The sequence below is a fragment of the Phyllobates terribilis genome, unplaced genomic scaffold (genome assembly GCF_046119375.1).
Source record: "Phyllobates terribilis strain yellow unplaced genomic scaffold, ASM4611937v1 Scaffold_236__1_contigs__length_3049075, whole genome shotgun sequence".
Taxonomy (NCBI): Eukaryota; Metazoa; Chordata; class Amphibia; order Anura; family Dendrobatidae; genus Phyllobates; species Phyllobates terribilis.
Window position 1 is genome coordinate 1,564,031 of NW_027362996.1, and position 17,851 is coordinate 1,581,881.

Below are 17,851 nucleotides of genomic sequence, written 5' to 3' on the forward strand. Positions count from 1 at the left end.
TTCAACTTCAGCAACTGTGCATTGCATTGCCATGTAATGTAATGTAATGCAATGCTATCTATCTAGCTCTCCCTCTATACTTCCTTTTGGATAAACAGACATATTAGGCAAGCATTTTGGAGCTTTCACCTAAATAACTACAGGTGGTGAGATAAGCTGCACAATATAATTGACCTTTCAGTATATTGTTGCACACACACCATCTATTTAGCAAATGCCCTTGTTATCAACAGCAGCCTTTTAAACTCACCTGAGCTAACAGGTATGTGAGCTGGTTACTCTGCTGCGCTTAAAATTTCTTTTTTGGTTTGCTACAATGCCTTTTCTGAAACGTTGTCTCCCTCTGCTGGAACACTGACTTCTTTCATTTAATGCCTGCAGACTATAAAAGAGAAACCAACCCAAAAAGTTTGGTTGATTAGTCTGTGGCATTCTTTTAAACTGTTGCTTATGGCGGTCTCTGTGAGCTTCTCAGTGACATTCAGCCATCCAGGTATCCCGCCTGCAGTAGACGGAATGTGGCAATGGAACGCTGGCTGCGCGTGTCATAATAGGCTCTGAGCCTTTATATACCTGCGCACAGCAGCAGCCACCTTCAGTCTGCTGCTGGACAGCCAGCAGCAGCAGCAGCAGGAGAGGTAATTAATCAGCAACCCTCCTGCTAAGGGTAGACAGCTGCTCGTTCCACCCCCCCCCCGCCTTAATTGGTTCTCCTCCCTTCCAACGGTGTTGAGGCGGGTGGGAACAGCCGGGGGTTGAGGGTACTGTGCTAAAAGAGGTGGAGTTATGCAGATCTAAAACGCGTGGATTGCAGCAGCAGGAAGCCGAAAAGTGCAGGCATGTGAGGGATCTAGAGGTTGACAGCATGTCTTCTTAACGGGAGTCCAGGTGGCCATCTCCACAAATGGACTTTTCAGAATCCTTGGGTGGCACCGTAGTCGGAAACCAATTCTGGTTATCGCTTCTCGGCCTTTTGGCTAAGATCAAGTGTAGTATCTGTTCTTATCAGTTTAATATCTGATACGTCCCCTATCTGGGGACCATATATTAAATGGATTTTTAGAACAGGGAGATGGAAAAAGAGCTTGCTCTGTCCACTCCACGCATTGACCTGGTATTGCAGTATCTCCAGGACCGGTGCACCCCTTCTTTAATGCAGTTTCTAAAATCAGAAAGAATTGAATTCAATGCTTTTTGTTCATTTTGCTTGTTTGTCGGATTTTGGGATGGACTCTTTGGCTTTGCTTTTCTTCTCCTCATTGGATTTTTCATGTTAAAAGTTGCAGAAGCCAGATGACAAGCTCATTTTGGTTCAACTTCAGCAACTGTGCATTGCATTGCCATGTAATGTAATGTAATGCAATGCTATCTATCTAGCTCTCCCTCTATACTTCCTTTTGGATAAACAGACATATTAGGCAAGCATTTTGGAGCTTTCACCTAAATAACTACAGGTGGTGAGATAAGCTGCACAATATAATTGACCTTTCAGTATATTGTTGCACACACACCATCTATTTAGCAAATGCCCTTGTTATCAACAGCAGCCTTTTAAACTCACCTGAGCTAACAGGTATGTGAGCTGGTTACTCTGCTGCGCTTAAAATTTCTTTTTTGGTTTGCTACAATGCCTTTTCTGAAACGTTGTCTCCCTCTGCTGGAACACTGACTTCTTTCATTTAATGCCTGCAGACTATAAAAGAGAAACCAACCCAAAAAGTTTGGTTGATTAGTCTGTGGCATTCTTTTAAACTGTTGCTTATGGCGGTCTCTGTGAGCTTCTCAGTGACATTCAGCCATCCAGGTATCCCGCCTGCAGTAGACGGAATGTGGCAATGGAACGCTGGCTGCGCGTGTCATAATAGGCTCTGAGCCTTTATATACCTGCGCACAGCAGCAGCCACCTTCAGTCTGCTGCTGGACAGCCAGCAGCAGCAGCAGCAGGAGAGGTAAGTAATCAGCAACCCTCCTGCTAAGGGTAGACAGCTGCTCGTTCCACCCCCCCCCCCGCCTTAATTGGTTCTCCTCCCTTCCAACGGTGTTGAGGCGGGTGGGAACAGCCGGGGGTTGAGGGTACTGTGCTAAAAGAGGTGGAGTTATGCAGATCTAAAACGCGTGGATTGCAGCAGCAGCAAGCCGAAAAGTGCAGGCATGTGAGGGATCTAGAGGTTGACAGCATGTCTTCTTAACGGGAGTCCAGGTGGCCATCTCCACAAATGGACTTTTCAGAATCCTTGGGTGGCACCGTAGTCGGAAACCAATTCTGGTTATCGCTTCTCGGCCTTTTGGCTAAGATCAAGTGTAGTATCTGTTCTTATCAGTTTAATATCTGATACGTCCCCTATCTGGGGACCATATATTAAATGGATTTTTAGAACAGGGAGATGGAAAAAGAGCTTGCTCTGTCCACTCCACGCATTGACCTGGTATTGCAGTATCTCCAGGACCGGTGCACCCCTTCTTTAATGCAGTTTCTAAAATCAGAAAGAATTGAATTCAATGCTTTTTGTTCATTTTGCTTGTTTGTCGGATTTTGGGATGGACTCTTTGGCTTTGCTTTTCTTCTCCTCATTGGATTTTTCATGTTAAAAGTTGCAGAAGCCAGATGACAAGCTCATTTTGGTTCAACTTCAGCAACTGTGCATTGCATTGCCATGTAATGTAATGTAATGCAATGCTATCTATCTAGCTCTCCCTCTATACTTCCTTTTGGATAAACAGACATATTAGGCAAGCATTTTGGAGCTTTCACCTAAATAACTACAGGTGGTGAGATAAGCTGCACAATATAATTGACCTTTCAGTATATTGTTGCACACACACCATCTATTTAGCAAATGCCCTTGTTATCAACAGCAGCCTTTTAAACTCACCTGAGCTAACAGGTATGTGAGCTGGTTACTCTGCTGCGCTTAAAATTTCTTTTTTGGTTTGCTACAATGCCTTTTCTGAAACGTTGTCTCCCTCTGCTGGAACACTGACTTCTTTCATTTAATGCCTGCAGACTATAAAAGAGAAACCAACCCAAAAAGTTTGGTTGATTAGTCTGTGGCATTCTTTTAAACTGTTGCTTATGGCGGTCTCTGTGAGCTTCTCAGTGACATTCAGCCATCCAGGTATCCCGCCTGCAGTAGACGGAATGTGGCAATGGAACGCTGGCTGCGCGTGTCATAATAGGCTCTGAGCCTTTATATACCTGCGCACAGCAGCAGCCACCTTCAGTCTGCTGCTGGACAGCCAGCAGCAGCAGGAGAGGTAATTAATCAGCAACCCTCCTGCTAAGGGTAGACAGCTGCTCGTTCCACCCCCCCCCCCTGCCTTAATTGGTTCTCCACCTTTCCAACGGTGTTGAGGCGGGTGGGAACAGCCGGGGGTTGAGGGTACTGTGCTAAAAGAGGTGGAGTTATGCAGATCTAAAACGCGTGGATTGCAGCAGCAGCAAGCCGAAAAGTGCAGGCATGTGAGGGATCTAGAGGTTGACAGCATGTCTTCTTAACGGGAGTCCAGGTGGCCATCTCCACAAATGGACTTTTCAGAATCCTTGGGTGGCACCGTAGTCGGAAACCAATTCTGGTTATCGCTTCTCGGCCTTTTGGCTAAGATCAAGTGTAGTATCTGTTCTTATCAGTTTAATATCTGATACGTCCCCTATCTGGGGACCATATATTAAATGGATTTTTAGAACAGGGAGATGGAAAAAGAGCTTGCTCTGTCCACTCCACGCATTGACCTGGTATTGCAGTATCTCCAGGACCGGTGCACCCCTTCTTTAATGCAGTTTCTAAAATCAGAAAGAATTGAATTCAATGCTTTTTGTTCATTTTGCTTGTTTGTCGGATTTTGGGATGGACTCTTTGGCTTTGCTTTTCTTCTCCTCATTGGATTTTTCATGTTAAAAGTTGCAGAAGCCAGATGACAAGCTCATTTTGGTTCAACTTCAGCAACTGTGCATTGCATTGCCATGTAATGTAATGTAATGCAATGCTATCTATCTAGCTCTCCCTCTATACTTCCTTTTGGATAAACAGACATATTAGGCAAGCATTTTGGAGCTTTCACCTAAATAACTACAGGTGGTGAGATAAGCTGCACAATATAATTGACCTTTCAGTATATTGTTGCACACACACCATCTATTTAGCAAATGCCCTTGTTATCAACAGCAGCCTTTTAAACTCACCTGAGCTAACAGGTATGTGAGCTGGTTACTCTGCTGCGCTTAAAATTTCTTTTTTGGTTTGCTACAATGCCTTTTCTGAAACGTTGTCTCCCTCTGCTGGAACACTGACTTCTTTCATTTAATGCCTGCAGACTATAAAAGAGAAACCAACCCAAAAAGTTTGGTTGATTAGTCTGTGGCATTCTTTTAAACTGTTGCTTATGGCGGTCTCTGTGAGCTTCTCAGTGACATTCAGCCATCCAGGTATCCCGCCTGCAGTAGACGGAATGTGGCAATGGAACGCTGGCTGCGCGTGTCATAATAGGCTCTGAGCCTTTATATACCTGCGCACAGCAGCAGCCACCTTCAGTCTGCTGCTGGACAGCCAGCAGCAGCAGCAGCAGGAGAGGTAATTAATCAGCAACCCTCCTGCTAAGGGTAGACAGCTGCTCGTTCCACCCCCCCCGCCTTAATTGGTTCTCCTCCCTTCCAACGGTGTTGAGGCGGGTGGGAACAGCCGGGGGTTGAGGGTACTGTGCTAAAAGAGATGGAGTTATGCAGATCTAAAACGCGTGGATTGCAGCAGCAGCAAGCCGAAAAGTGCAGGCATGTGAGGGATCTAGAGGTTGACAGCATGTCTTCTTAACGGGAGTCCAGGTGGCCATCTCCACAAATGGACTTTTCAGAATCCTTGGGTGGCACCGTAGTCGGAAACCAATTCTGGTTATCGCTTCTCGGCCTTTTGGCTAAGATCAAGTGTAGTATCTGTTCTTATCAGTTTAATATCTGATACGTCCCCTATCTGGGGACCATATATTAAATGGATTTTTAGAACAGGGAGATGGAAAAAGAGCTTGCTCTGTCCACTCCACGCATTGACCTGGTATTGCAGTATCTCCAGGACCGGTGCACCCCTTCTTTAATGCAGTTTCTAAAATCAGAAAGAATTGAATTCAATGCTTTTTGTTCATTTTGCTTGTTTGTCGGATTTTGGGATGGACTCTTTGGCTTTGCTTTTCTTCTCCTCATTGGATTTTTCATGTTAAAAGTTGCAGAAGCCAGATGACAAGCTCATTTTGGTTCAACTTCAGCAACTGTGCATTGCATTGCCATGTAATGTAATGTAATGCAATGCTATCTATCTAGCTCTCCCTCTATACTTCCTTTTGGATAAACAGACATATTAGGCAAGCATTTTGGAGCTTTCACCTAAATAACTACAGGTGGTGAGATAAGCTGCACAATATAATTGACCTTTCAGTATATTGTTGCACACACACCATCTATTTAGCAAATGCCCTTGTTATCAACAGCAGCCTTTTAAACTCACCTGAGCTAACAGGTATGTGAGCTGGTTACTCTGCTGCGCTTAAAATTTCTTTTTTGGTTTGCTACAATGCCTTTTCTGAAACGTTGTCTCCCTCTGCTGGAACACTGACTTCTTTCATTTAATGCCTGCAGACTATAAAAGAGAAACCAACCCAAAAAGTTTGGTTGATTAGTCTGTGGCATTCTTTTAAACTGTTGCTTATGGCGGTCTCTGTGAGCTTCTCAGTGACATTCAGCCATCCAGGTATCCCGCCTGCAGTAGACGGAATGTGGCAATGGAACGCTGGCTGCGCGTGTCATAATAGGCTCTGAGCCTTTATATACCTGCGCACAGCAGCAGCCACCTTCAGTCTGCTGCTGGACAGCCAGCAGCAGCAGGAGAGGTAATTAATCAGCAACCCTCCTGCTAAGGGTAGACAGCTGCTCGTTCCACCCCCCCCCCCCGCCTTAATTGGTTCTCCACCTTTCCAACGGTGTTGAGGCGGGTGGGAACAGCCGGGGGTTGAGGGTACTGTGCTAAAAGAGGTGGAGTTATGCAGATCTAAAACGCGTGGATTGCAGCAGCAGCAAGCCGAAAAGTGCAGGCATGTGAGGGATCTAGAGGTTGACAGCATGTCTTCTTAACGGGAGTCCAGGTGGCCATCTCCACAAATGGACTTTTCAGAATCCTTGGGTGGCACCGTAGTCGGAAACCAATTCTGGTTATCGCTTCTCGGCCTTTTGGCTAAGATCAAGTGTAGTATCTGTTCTTATCAGTTTAATATCTGATACGTCCCCTATCTGGGGACCATATATTAAATGGATTTTTAGAACAGGGAGATGGAAAAAGAGCTTGCTCTGTCCACTCCACGCATTGACCTGGTATTGCAGTATCTCCAGGACCGGTGCACCCCTTCTTTAATGCAGTTTCTAAAATCAGAAAGAATTGAATTCAATGCTTTTTGTTCATTTTGCTTGTTTGTCGGATTTTGGGATGGACTCTTTGGCTTTGCTTTTCTTCTCCTCATTGGATTTTTCATGTTAAAAGTTGCAGAAGCCAGATGACAAGCTCATTTTGGTTCAACTTCAGCAACTGTGCATTGCATTGCCATGTAATGTAATGTAATGCAATGCTATCTATCTAGCTCTCCCTCTATACTTCCTTTTGGATAAACAGACATATTAGGCAAGCATTTTGGAGCTTTCACCTAAATAACTACAGGTGGTGAGATAAGCTGCACAATATAATTGACCTTTCAGTATATTGTTGCACACACACCATCTATTTAGCAAATGCCCTTGTTATCAACAGCAGCCTTTTAAACTCACCTGAGCTAACAGGTATGTGAGCTGGTTACTCTGCTGCGCTTAAAATTTCTTTTTTGGTTTGCTACAATGCCTTTTCTGAAACGTTGTCTCCCTCTGCTGGAACACTGACTTCTTTCATTTAATGCCTGCAGACTATAAAAGAGAAACCAACCCAAAAAGTTTGGTTGATTAGTCTGTGGCATTCTTTTAAACTGTTGCTTATGGCGGTCTCTGTGAGCTTCTCAGTGACATTCAGCCATCCAGGTATCCCGCCTGCAGTAGACGGAATGTGGCAATGGAACGCTGGCTGCGCGTGTCATAATAGGCTCTGAGCCTTTATATACCTGCGCACAGCAGCAGCCACCTTCAGTCTGCTGGACAGCCAGCAGCAGCAGCAGCAGGAGAGGTAATTAATCAGCAACCCTCCTGCTAAGGGTAGACAGCTGCTCGTTCCACCCCCCCCCCGCCTTAATTGGTTCTCCTCCCTTCCAACGGTGTTGAGGCAGGTGGGAACAGCCGGGGGTTGAGGGTACTGTGCTAAAAGAGGTGGAGTTATGCAGATCTAAAACGCGTGGATTGCAGCAGCAGCAAGCCGAAAAGTGCAGGCATGTGAGGGATCTAGAGGTTGACAGCATGTCTTCTTAACGGGAGTCCAGGTGGCCATCTCCACAAATGGACTTTTCAGAATCCTTGGGTGGCACCGTAGTCGGAAACCAATTCTGGTTATCGCTTCTCGGCCTTTTGGCTAAGATCAAGTGTAGTATCTGTTCTTATCAGTTTAATATCTGATACGTCCCCTATCTGGGGACCATATATTAAATGGATTTTTAGAACAGGGAGATGGAAAAAGAGCTTGCTCTGTCCACTCCACGCATTGACCTGGTATTGCAGTATCTCCAGGACCGGTGCACCCCTTCTTTAATGCAGTTTCTAAAATCAGAAAGAATTGAATTCAATGCTTTTTGTTCATTTTGCTTGTTTGTCGGATTTTGGGATGGACTCTTTGGCTTTGCTTTTCTTCTCCTCATTGGATTTTTCATGTTAAAAGTTGCAGAAGCCAGATGACAAGCTCATTTTGGTTCAACTTCAGCAACTGTGCATTGCATTGCCATGTAATGTAATGTAATGCAATGCTATCTATCTAGCTCTCCCTCTATACTTCCTTTTGGATAAACAGACATATTAGGCAAGCATTTTGGAGCTTTCACCTAAATAACTACAGGTGGTGAGATAAGCTGCACAATATAATTGACCTTTCAGTATATTGTTGCACACACACCATCTATTTAGCAAATGCCCTTGTTATCAACAGCAGCCTTTTAAACTCACCTGAGCTAACAGGTATGTGAGCTGGTTACTCTGCTGCGCTTAAAATTTCTTTTTTGGTTTGCTACAATGCCTTTTCTGAAACATTGTCTCCCTCTGCTGGAACACTGACTTCTTTCATTTAATGCCTGCAGACTATAAAAGAGAAACCAACCCAAAAAGTTTGGTTGATTAGTCTGTGGCATTCTTTTAAACTGTTGCTTATGGCGGTCTCTGTGAGCTTCTCAGTGACATTCAGCCATCCAGGTATCCCGCCTGCAGTAGACGGAATGTGGCAATGGAACGCTGGCTGCGCATGTCATAATAGGCTCTGAGCCTTTATATACCTGCGCACAGCAGCAGCCACCTTCAGTCTGCTGCTGGACAGCCAGCAGCAGCAGCAGCAGGAGAGGTAATTAATCAGCAACCCTCCTGCTAAGGGTAGACAGCTGCTCGTTCCACCCCCCCCCCCGCCTTAATTGGTTCTCCTCCCTTCCAACGGTGTTGAGGCGGGTGGGAACAGCCGGGGGTTGAGGGTACTGTGCTAAAAGAGGTGGAGTTATGCAGATCTAAAACGCGTGGATTGCAGCAGCAGCAAGCCGAAAAGTGCAGGCATGTGAGGGATCTAGAGGTTGACAGCATGTCTTCTTAACGGGAGTCCAGGTGGCCATCTCCACAAATGGACTTTTCAGAATCCTTTTGTGGCACCGTAGTCGGAAACCAATTCTGGTTATCGCATCTCGGCCTTTTGGCTAAGATCAAGTGTAGTATCTGTTCTTATCAGTTTAATATCTGATACGTCCCCTATCTGGGGACCATATATTAAATGGATTTTTAGAACAGGGAGATGGAAAAAGAGCTTGCTCTGTCCACTCCACGCATTGACCTGGTATTGCAGTATCTCCAGGACCGGTGCACCCCTTCTTTAATGCAGTTTCTAAAATCAGAAAGAATTGAATTCAATGCTTTTTGTTCATTTTGCTTGTTTGTCGGATTTTGGGATGGACTCTTTGGCTTTGCTTTTCTTCTCCTCATTGGATTTTTCATGTTAAAAGTTGCAGAAGCCAGATGACAAGCTCATTTTGGTTCAACTTCAGCAACTGTGCATTGCATTGCCATGTAATGTAATGTAATGCAATGCTATCTATCTAGCTCTCCCTCTATACTTCCTTTTGGATAAACAGACATATTAGGCAAGCATTTTGGAGCTTTCACCTAAATAACTACAGGTGGTGAGATAAGCTGCACAATATAATTGACCTTTCAGTATATTGTTGCACACACACCATCTATTTAGCAAATGCCCTTGTTATCAACAGCAGCCTTTTAAACTCACCTGAGCTAACAGGTATGTGAGCTGGTTACTCTGCTGCGCTTAAAATTTCTTTTTTGGTTTGCTACAATGCCTTTTCTGAAACGTTGTCTCCCTCTGCTGGAACACTGACTTCTTTCATTTAATGCCTGCAGACTATAAAAGAGAAACCAACCCAAAAAGTTTGGTTGATTAGTCTGTGGCATTCTTTTAAACTGTTGCTTATGGCGGTCTCTGTGAGCTTCTCAGTGACATTCAGCCATCCAGGTATCCCGCCTGCAGTAGACGGAATGTGGCAATGGAACGCTGGCTGCGCGTGTCATAATAGGCTCTGAGCCTTTATATACCTGCGCACAGCAGCAGCCACCTTCAGTCTGCTGCTGGACAGCCAGCAGCAGCAGCAGCAGGAGAGGTAATTAATCAGCAACCCTCCTGCTAAGGGTAGACAGCTGCTCGTTCCACCCCCCCCCCCGCCTTAATTGGTTCTCCTCCCTTCCAACGGTGTTGAGGCGGGTGGGAACAGCCGGGGGTTGAGGGTACTGTGCTAAAAGAGGTGGAGTTATGCAGATCTAAAACGCGTGGATTGCAGCAGCAGCAAGCCGAAAAGTGCAGGCATGTGAGGGATCTAGAGGTTGACAGCATGTCTTCTTAACGGGAGTCCAGGTGGCCATCTCCACAAATGGACTTTTCAGAATCCTTGGGTGGCACCGTAGTCGGAAACCAATTCTGGTTATCGCTTCTCGGCCTTTTGGCTAAGATCAAGTGTAGTATCTGTTCTTATCAGTTTAATATCTGATACGTCCCCTATCTGGGGACCATATATTAAATGGATTTTTAGAACAGGGAGATGGAAAAAGAGCTTGCTCTGTCCACTCCACGCATTGACCTGGTATTGCAGTATCTCCAGGACCGGTGCACCCCTTCTTTAATGCAGTTTCTAAAATCAGAAAGAATTGAATTCAATGCTTTTTGTTCATTTTGCTTGTTTGTCGGATTTTGGGATGGACTCTTTGGCTTTGCTTTTCTTCTCCTCATTGGATTTTTCATGCTAAAAGTTGCAGAAGCCAGATGACAAGCTCATTTTGGTTCAACTTCAGCAACTGTGCATTGCATTGCCATGTAATGTAATGTAATGCAATGCTATCTATCTAGCTCTCCCTCTATACTTCCTTTTGGATAAACAGACATATTAGGCAAGCATTTTGGAGCTTTCACCTAAATAACTACAGGTGGTGAGATAAGCTGCACAATATAATTGACCTTTCAGTATATTGTTGCACACACACCATCTATTTAGCAAATGCCCTTGTTATCAACAGCAGCCTTTTAAACTCACCTGAGCTAACAGGTATGTGAGCTGGTTACTCTGCTGCGCTTAAAATTTCTTTTTTGGTTTGCTACAATGCCTTTTCTGAAACGTTGTCTCCCTCTGCTGGAACACTGACTTCTTTCATTTAATGCCTGCAGACTATAAAAGAGAAACCAACCCAAAAAGTTTGGTTGATTAGTCTGTGGCATTCTTTTAAACTGTTGCTTATGGCGGTCTCTGTGAGCTTCTCAGTGACATTCAGCCATCCAGGTATCCCGCCTGCAGTAGACGGAATGTGGCAATGGAACGCTGGCTGCGCGTGTCATAATAGGCTCTGAGCCTTTATATACCTGCGCACAGCAGCAGCCACCTTCAGTCTGCTGCTGGACAGCCAGCAGCAGCAGCAGCAGGAGAGGTAATTAATCAGCAACCCTCCTGCTAAGGGTAGACAGCTGCTCGTTCCACCCCCCCCCCCGCCTTAATTGGTTCTCCTCCCTTCCAACGGTGTTGAGGCGGGTGGGAACAGCCGGGGGTTGAGGGTACTGTGCTAAAAGAGGTGGAGTTATGCAGATCTAAAACGCGTGGATTGCAGCAGCAGCAAGCCGAAAAGTGCAGGCATGTGAGGGATCTAGAGGTTGACAGCATGTCTTCTTAACGGGAGTCCAGGTGGCCATCTCCACAAATGGACTTTTCAGAATCCTTGGGTGGCACCGTAGTCGGAAACCAATTCTGGTTATCGCTTCTCGGCCTTTTGGCTAAGATCAAGTGTAGTATCTGTTCTTATCAGTTTAATATCTGATACGTCCCCTATCTGGGGACCATATATTAAATGGATTTTTAGAACAGGGAGATGGAAAAAGAGCTTGCTCTGTCCACTCCACGCATTGACCTGGTATTGCAGTATCTCCAGGACCGGTGCACCCCTTCTTTAATGCAGTTTCTAAAATCAGAAAGAATTGAATTCAATGCTTTTTGTTCATTTTGCTTGTTTGTCGGATTTTGGGATGGACTCTTTGGCTTTGCTTTTCTTCTCCTCATTGGATTTTTCATGTTAAAAGTTGCAGAAGCCAGATGACAAGCTCATTTTGGTTCAACTTCAGCAACTGTGCATTGCATTGCCATGTAATGTAATGTAATGCAATGCTATCTATCTAGCTCTCCCTCTATACTTCCTTTTGGATAAACAGACATATTAGGCAAGCATTTTGGAGCTTTCACCTAAATAACTACAGGTGGTGAGATAAGCTGCACAATATAATTGACCTTTCAGTATATTGTTGCACACACACCATCTATTTAGCAAATGCCCTTGTTATCAACAGCAGCCTTTTAAACTCACCTGAGCTAACAGGTATGTGAGCTGGTTACTCTGCTGCGCTTAAAATTTCTTTTTTGGTTTGCTACAATGCCTTTTCTGAAACGTTGTCTCCCTCTGCTGGAACACTGACTTCTTTCATTTAATGCCTGCAGACTATAAAAGAGAAACCAACCCAAAAAGTTTGGTTGATTAGTCTGTGGCATTCTTTTAAACTGTTGCTTATGGCGGTCTCTGTGAGCTTCTCAGTGACATTCAGCCATCCAGGTATCCCGCCTGCAGTAGACGGAATGTGGCAATGGAACGCTGGCTGCGCGTGTCATAATAGGCTCTGAGCCTTTATATACCTGCGCACAGCAGCAGCCACCTTCAGTCTGCTGCTGGACAGCCAGCAGCAGCAGCAGCAGGAGAGGTAATTAATCAGCAACCCTCCTGCTAAGGGTAGACAGCTGCTCGTTCCACCCCCCCCCCGCCTTAATTGGTTCTCCTCCCTTCCAACGGTGTTGAGGCGGGTGGGAACAGCCGGGGGTTGAGGGTACTGTGCTAAAAGAGGTGGAGTTATGCAGATCTAAAACGCGTGGATTGCAGCAGCAGCAAGCCGAAAAGTGCAGGCATGTGAGGGATCTAGAGGTTGACAGCATGTCTTCTTAACGGGAAACCAGGTGGCCATCTCCACAAATGGACTTTTCAGAATCCTTGGGTGGCACCGTAGTCGGAAACCAATTCTGGTTATCGCTTCTCGGCCTTTTGGCTAAGATCAAGTGTAGTATCTGTTCTTATCAGTTTAATATCTGATACGTCCCCTATCTGGGGACCATATATTAAATGGATTTTTAGAACAGGGAGATGGAAAAAGAGCTTGCTCTGTCCACTCCACGCATTGACCTGGTATTGCAGTATCTCCAGGACCGGTGCACCCCTTCTTTAATGCAGTTTCTAAAATCAGAAAGAATTGAATTCAATGCTTTTTGTTCATTTTGCTTGTTTGTCGGATTTTGGGATGGACTCTTTGGCTTTGCTTTTCTTCTCCTCATTGGATTTTTCATGTTAAAAGTTGCAGAAGCCAGATGACAAGCTCATTTTGGTTCAACTTCAGCAACTGTGCATTGCATTGCCATGTAATGTAATGTAATGCAATGCTATCTATCTAGCTCTCCCTCTATACTTCCTTTTGGATAAACAGACATATTAGGCAAGCATTTTGGAGCTTTCACCTAAATAACTACAGGTGGTGAGATAAGCTGCACAATATAATTGACCTTTCAGTATATTGTTGCACACACACCATCTATTTAGCAAATGCCCTTGTTATCAACAGCAGCCTTTTAAACTCACCTGAGCTAACAGGTATGTGAGCTGGTTACTCTGCTGCGCTTAAAATTTCTTTTTTGGTTTGCTACAATGCCTTTTCTGAAACGTTGTCTCCCTCTGCTGGAACACTGACTTCTTTCATTTAATGCCTGCAGACTATAAAAGAGAAACCAACCCAAAAAGTTTGGTTGATTAGTCTGTGGCATTCTTTTAAACTGTTGCTTATGGCGGTCTCTGTGAGCTTCTCAGTGACATTCAGCCATCCAGGTATCCCGCCTGCAGTAGACGGAATGTGGCAATGGAACGCTGGCTGCGCGTGTCATAATAGGCTCTGAGCCTTTATATACCTGCGCACAGCAGCAGCCACCTTCAGTCTGCTGCTGGACAGCCAGCAGCAGCAGCAGCAGGAGAGGTAATTAATCAGCAACCCTCCTGCTAAGGGTAGACAGCTGCTCGTTCCACCCCCCCCCCCCCGCCTTAATTGGTTCTCCTCCCTTCCAACGGTGTTGAGGCGGGTGGGAACAGCCGGGGGTTGAGGGTACTGTGCTAAAAGAGGTGGAGTTATGCAGATCTAAAACGCGTGGATTGCAGCAGCAGCAAGCCGAAAAGTGCAGGCATGTGAGGGATCTAGAGGTTGACAGCATGTCTTCTTAACGGGAGTCCAGGTGGCCATCTCCACAAATGGACTTTTCAGAATCCTTGGGTGGCACCGTAGTCGGAAACCAATTCTGGTTATCGCTTCTCGGCATTTTGGCTAAGATCAAGTGTAGTATCTGTTCTTATCAGTTTAATATCTGATACGTCCCCTATCTGGGGACCATATATTAAATGGATTTTTAGAACAGGGAGATGGAAAAAGAGCTTGCTCTGTCCACTCCACGCATTGACCTGGTATTGCAGTATCTCCAGGACCGGTGCACCCCTTCTTTAATGCAGTTTCTAAAATCAGAAAGAATTGAATTCAATGCTTTTTGTTCATTTTGCTTGTTTGTCGGATTTTGGGATGGACTCTTTGGCTTTGCTTTTCTTCTCCTCATTGGATTTTTCATGTTAAAAGTTGCAGAAGCCAGATCACAAGCTCATTTTGGTTCAACTTCAGCAACTGTGCATTGCATTGCCATGTAATGTAATGTAATGCAATGCTATCTATCTAGCTCTCCCTCTATACTTCCTTTTGGATAAACAGACATATTAGGCAAGCATTTTGGAGCTTTCACCTAAATAACTACAGGTGGTGAGATAAGCTGCACAATATAATTGACCTTTCAGTATATTGTTGCACACACACCATCTATTTAGCAAATGCCCTTGTTATCAACAGCAGCCTTTTAAACTCACCTGAGCTAACAGGTATGTGAGCTGGTTACTCTGCTGCGCTTAAAATTTCTTTTTTGGTTTGCTACAATGCCTTTTCTGAAACGTTGTCTCCCTCTGCTGGAACACTGACTTCTTTCATTTAATGCCTGCAGACTATAAAAGAGAAACCAACCCAAAAAGTTTGGTTGATTAGTCTGTGGCATTCTTTTAAACTGTTGCTTATGGCGGTCTCTGTGAGCTTCTCAGTGACATTCAGCCATCCAGGTATCCCGCCTGCAGTAGACGGAATGTGGCAATGGAACGCTGGCTGCGCGTGTCATAATAGGCTCTGAGCCTTTATATACCTGCGCACAGCAGCAGCCACCTTCAGTCTGCTGCTGGACAGCCAGCAGCAGCAGCAGCAGGAGAGGTAATTAATCAGCAACCCTCCTGCTAAGGGTAGACAGCTGCTCGTTCCACCCCCCCCCCCCCCCCGCCTTAATTGGTTCTCCTCCCTTCCAACGGTGTTGAGGCGGGTGGGAACAGCCGGGGGTTGAGGGTACTGTGCTAAAAGAGGTGGAGTTATGCAGATCTAAAACGCGTGGATTGCAGCAGCAGCAAGCCGAAAAGTGCAGGCATGTGAGGGATCTAGAGGTTGACAGCATGTCTTCTTAACGGGAGTCCAGGTGGCCATCTCCACAAATGGACTTTTCAGAATCCTTGGGTGGCACCGTAGTCGGAAACCAATTCTGGTTATCGCTTCTCGGCCTTTTGGCTAAGATCAAGTGTAGTATCTGTTCTTATCAGTTTAATATCTGATACGTCCCCTATCTGGGGACCATATATTAAATGGATTTTTAGAACAGGGAGATGGAAAAAGAGCTTGCTCTGTCCACTCCACGCATTGACCTGGTATTGCAGTATCTCCAGGACCGGTGCACCCCTTCTTTAATGCAGTTTCTAAAATCAGAAAGAATTGAATTCAATGCTTTTTGTTCATTTTGCTTGTTTGTCGGATTTTGGGATGGACTCTTTGGCTTTGCTTTTCTTCTCCTCATTGGATTTTTCATGTTAAAAGTTGCAGAAGCCAGATGACAAGCTCATTTTGGTTCAACTTCAGCAACTGTGCATTGCATTGCCATGTAATGTAATGTAATGCAATGCTATCTATCTAGCTCTCCCTCTATACTTCCTTTTGGATAAACAGACATATTAGGCAAGCATTTTGGAGCTTTCACCTAAATAACTACAGGTGGTGAGATAAGCTGCACAATATAATTGACCTTTCAGTATATTGTTGCACACACACCATCTATTTAGCAAATGCCCTTGTTATCAACAGCAGCCTTTTAAACTCACCTGAGCTAACAGGTATGTGAGCTGGTTACTCTGCTGCGCTTAAAATTTCTTTTTTGGTTTGCTACAATGCCTTTTCTAAAACGTTGTCTCCCTCTGCTGGAACACTGACTTCTTTCATTTAATGCCTGCAGACTATAAAAGAGAAACCAACCCAAAAAGTTTGGTTGATTAGTCTGTGGCATTCTTTTAAACTGTTGCTTATGGCGGTCTCTATGAGCTTCTCAGTGACATTCAGCCATCCAGGTATCCCGCCTGCAGTAGACGGAATGTGGCAATGGAACGCTGGCTGCGCGTGTCATAATAGGCTCTTAGCCTTTATATACCTGCGCACAGCAGCAGCCACCTTCAGTCTGCTGCTGGACAGCCAGCAGCAGCAGCAGCAGGAGAGGTAATTAATCAGCAACCCTCCTGCTAAGGGTAGACAGCTGCTCGTTCCACCCCCCCCCCCCGCCTTAATTGGTTCTCCTCCCTTCCAACGGTGTTGAGGCGGGTGGGAACAGCCGGGGGTTGAGGGTACTGTGCTAAAAGAGGTGGAGTTATGCAGATCTAAAACGCGTGGATTGCAGCAGCAGCAAGCCGAAAAGTGCAGGCATGTGAGGGATCTAGAGGTTGACAGCATGTCTTCTTAACGGGAGTCCAGGTGGCCATCTCCACAAATGGACTTTTCAGAATCCTTGGGTGGCACCGTAGTCGGAAACCAATTCTGGTTATCGCTTCTCGGCCTTTTGGCTAAGATCAAGTGTAGTATCTGTTCTTATCAGTTTAATATCTGATACGTCCCCTATCTGGGGACCATATATTAAATGGATTTTTAGAACAGGGAGATGGAAAAAGAGCTTGCTCTGTCCACTCCACGCATTGACCTGGTATTGCAGTATCTCCAGGACCGGTGAACCCCTTCTTTAATGCAGTTTCTAAAATCAGAAAGAATTGAATTCAATGCTTTTTGTTCATTTTGCTTGTTTGTCGGATTTTGGGATGGACTCTTTGGCTTTGCTTTTCTTCTCCTCATTGGATTTTTCATGTTAAAAGTTGCAGAAGCCAGATGACAAGCTCATTTTGGTTCAACTTCAGCAACTGTGCATTGCATTGCCATGTAATGTAATGTAATGCAATGCTATCTATCTAGCTCTCCCTCTATACTTCCTTTTGGATAAACAGACATATTAGGCAAGCATTTTGGAGCTTTCACCTAAATAACTACAGGTGGTGAGATAAGCTGCACAATATAATTGACCTTTCAGTATATTGTTGCACACACACCATCTATTTAGCAAATGCCCTTGTTATCAACAGCAGCCTTTTAAACTCACCTGAGCTAACAGGTATGTGAGCTGGTTACTCTGCTGCGCTTAAAATTTCTTTTTTGGTTTGCTACAATGCCTTTTCTGAAACGTTGTCTCCCTCTGCTGGAACACTGACTTCTTTCATTTAATGCCTGCAGACTATAAAAGAGAAACCAACCCAAAAAGTTTGGTTGATTAGTCTGTGGCATTCTTTTAAACTGTTGCTTATGGCGGTCTCTGTGAACTTCTCAGTGACATTCAGCCATCCAGGTATCCCGCCTGCAGTAGACGGAATGTGGCAATGGAACGCTGGCTGCGCGTGTCATAATAGGCTCTGAGCCTTTATATACCTGCGCACAGCAGCAGCCACCTTCAGTCTGCTGCTGGACAGCCAGCAGCAGCAGGAGAGGTAATTAATCAGCAACCCTCCTGCTAAGGGTAGACAGCTGCTCGTTCCACCCCCCCCCCCCCGCCTTAATTGGTTCTCCTCCCTTCCAACGGTGTTGAGGCGGGTGGGAACAGCCGGGGGTTGAGGGTACTGTGCTAAAAGAGGTGGAGTTATGCAGATCTAAAACGCGTGGAT

At 45.2% G+C, this 17,851-nt stretch overlaps 13 non-coding genes across 13 annotated transcripts; all 13 read left to right on the plus strand.

The window, feature by feature from the left end:
* The first annotated feature begins 957 nt into the window (after positions 1 to 957).
* LOC141215553 (U2 spliceosomal RNA) lies at positions 958 to 1,148 on the plus strand. The gene has a single exon (XR_012284615.1). It is a non-coding gene; the product is annotated as a U2 spliceosomal RNA (small nuclear RNA).
* Positions 1,149 to 2,269: 1,121 nt separating this feature from the next.
* LOC141215554 (U2 spliceosomal RNA) lies at positions 2,270 to 2,460 on the plus strand. Its single transcript, XR_012284616.1, has one exon. It is a non-coding gene; the product is annotated as a U2 spliceosomal RNA (small nuclear RNA).
* A 1,116-nt stretch (positions 2,461 to 3,576) lies between these two features.
* LOC141215555 (U2 spliceosomal RNA) lies at positions 3,577 to 3,767 on the plus strand. Its single transcript, XR_012284617.1, has one exon. It is a non-coding gene; the product is annotated as a U2 spliceosomal RNA (small nuclear RNA).
* Positions 3,768 to 4,885: 1,118 nt separating this feature from the next.
* Positions 4,886 to 5,076, plus strand: LOC141215556 (U2 spliceosomal RNA). Its single transcript, XR_012284618.1, has one exon. It is a non-coding gene; the product is annotated as a U2 spliceosomal RNA (small nuclear RNA).
* Positions 5,077 to 6,192: 1,116 nt separating this feature from the next.
* LOC141215557 (U2 spliceosomal RNA) lies at positions 6,193 to 6,383 on the plus strand. Its single transcript, XR_012284619.1, has one exon. It is a non-coding gene; the product is annotated as a U2 spliceosomal RNA (small nuclear RNA).
* A 1,117-nt stretch (positions 6,384 to 7,500) lies between these two features.
* On the plus strand, positions 7,501 to 7,691 carry LOC141215559 (U2 spliceosomal RNA). The gene has a single exon (XR_012284621.1). It is a non-coding gene; the product is annotated as a U2 spliceosomal RNA (small nuclear RNA).
* A 1,121-nt stretch (positions 7,692 to 8,812) lies between these two features.
* LOC141216440 (U2 spliceosomal RNA) lies at positions 8,813 to 9,003 on the plus strand. Its single transcript, XR_012285474.1, has one exon. It is a non-coding gene; the product is annotated as a U2 spliceosomal RNA (small nuclear RNA).
* Positions 9,004 to 10,124: 1,121 nt separating this feature from the next.
* LOC141215560 (U2 spliceosomal RNA) lies at positions 10,125 to 10,315 on the plus strand. Its single transcript, XR_012284622.1, has one exon. It is a non-coding gene; the product is annotated as a U2 spliceosomal RNA (small nuclear RNA).
* A 1,121-nt stretch (positions 10,316 to 11,436) lies between these two features.
* LOC141215561 (U2 spliceosomal RNA) lies at positions 11,437 to 11,627 on the plus strand. Its single transcript, XR_012284623.1, has one exon. It is a non-coding gene; the product is annotated as a U2 spliceosomal RNA (small nuclear RNA).
* A 1,120-nt stretch (positions 11,628 to 12,747) lies between these two features.
* On the plus strand, positions 12,748 to 12,938 carry LOC141215562 (U2 spliceosomal RNA). The gene has a single exon (XR_012284624.1). It is a non-coding gene; the product is annotated as a U2 spliceosomal RNA (small nuclear RNA).
* A 1,123-nt stretch (positions 12,939 to 14,061) lies between these two features.
* LOC141216627 (U2 spliceosomal RNA) lies at positions 14,062 to 14,252 on the plus strand. The gene has a single exon (XR_012285652.1). It is a non-coding gene; the product is annotated as a U2 spliceosomal RNA (small nuclear RNA).
* A 1,126-nt stretch (positions 14,253 to 15,378) lies between these two features.
* On the plus strand, positions 15,379 to 15,569 carry LOC141215563 (U2 spliceosomal RNA). The gene has a single exon (XR_012284625.1). It is a non-coding gene; the product is annotated as a U2 spliceosomal RNA (small nuclear RNA).
* A 1,122-nt stretch (positions 15,570 to 16,691) lies between these two features.
* On the plus strand, positions 16,692 to 16,882 carry LOC141216505 (U2 spliceosomal RNA). The gene has a single exon (XR_012285535.1). It is a non-coding gene; the product is annotated as a U2 spliceosomal RNA (small nuclear RNA).
* Positions 16,883 to 17,851: the final 969 nt, after the last annotated feature.